Below are 1,344 nucleotides of genomic sequence, written 5' to 3'. Positions count from 1 at the left end.
TGCAGGGGGGTGGCTGGGTCAGGATTGTCCTCTCCTCGCAGCTTCCTCCATCTCACTGCCGGCTTTTTCTCGGTGCCCCTTCCCCTCACCACGTTAAAGCTGCCCCCTGCCCTTCCCGGTGCCGGTGTTGTGTTGTCCTCCGTGTGCCGTAGCGCTGCCGTCGTGGGCTCTCCGTACCCTCACCCTTTGTTCTCTTCATCTCAGTGGGGCGCTGGATTGCTTTGTAAATATTTAAACTCTGCTTCTGTGGTTTCGTAATCCTGACGGTTGGGGAAATAAACTTATTTCTGTGGCTGTCTCCAAGTGCCGCATCTCACAGTCGAGACTCTTTCCTCCTCCCAGCCAGGAACAGGGCTGATCTTCCACCCCTCCTGCCCCACATCAGTGTGTCTGGCTGCCCGCAGGGGCCAGACCCCGAAGCTCCCCCACCTTTTGAATTTACCCTTTTCTCTGCTCCGGGGCAGAACTCACAGCCCTGCTTTCAGCCTTGGGTGGGTCGTGGGCAGAAGGAACCCAATTGCAGCAGCACGGGAAGTGTTTGCAGGCTTTAATGCTGGCTCAGGAAGCCGGGGACCAACCAAGAGCCTCTGTTGTGTTTGGGAGAAGGGGCTCTGCCTGGGGTGGGATGTTTTTGTAACCCCTCTCTCGCAGGTCGATCCCGTTGAGCTCTTCCCTTTCCATAGCCCTACATCCAGTACCTCTGTCTTGTGGGGGTCCTTTCCCCCGCCAGTGCAGAGCCCCCCCATCTCCCCTTTCCCCGCAGGCTGATGGAGAAGGGACCCATGTGCCAGACTACGGAGGAGAGGGGGATGCGAAGAGCTGGCCCCGTTCTCCCCTCTCCCAGCAGGATGAGCTGGGAGCGCGGGAAGCTGGGCTGTAGTGATGGCTGACACAGCACGGCTGATAGCCAGAGGCTGGAGCTGTGCGGGGGAAAATGGATGAGCCTTAAAACCGGCTTGTGTGCAGGGCTGGGGGCCTGAATGGCGCAGCCATCCTTCAAACCACCCCCAGACCCTCTCCTGCTTGGCCCCACCATGCCATTCCAGTAACTCCAGCCCCTGGCTTTGGCTCCAGGGCTGGCAGGCAGCATCCGAGGGGTCCATCCTGCACTCGTCTGTCACTGGAGCAAAAGATGAGGGTACAACCCCCCCAGGAACAGGCTCTGCACAACTCTGTGCTGCTATAACCATCCTGCTGGGTCCCTGCTCGCTTCCCCAGCGTGGCAGGATTTCTCTAACCTGCTGCTGCCCCCAGGAGCTGCAGGGAGTCTGGCCAGAGGTGTGTGGGAGCCGCGCCACACCCTGCAGATCGCGGTGAGTGGGGGTTATATGGGAGCAACTGGTC

This window comes from Buceros rhinoceros, unplaced genomic scaffold (assembly GCF_000710305.1).
Source record: "Buceros rhinoceros silvestris isolate BGI_N320 unplaced genomic scaffold, ASM71030v1 scaffold32067, whole genome shotgun sequence".
Classification (NCBI taxonomy): Eukaryota; Metazoa; Chordata; class Aves; order Bucerotiformes; family Bucerotidae; genus Buceros; species Buceros rhinoceros.
This window is presented reverse-complemented; position numbering follows the sequence as displayed.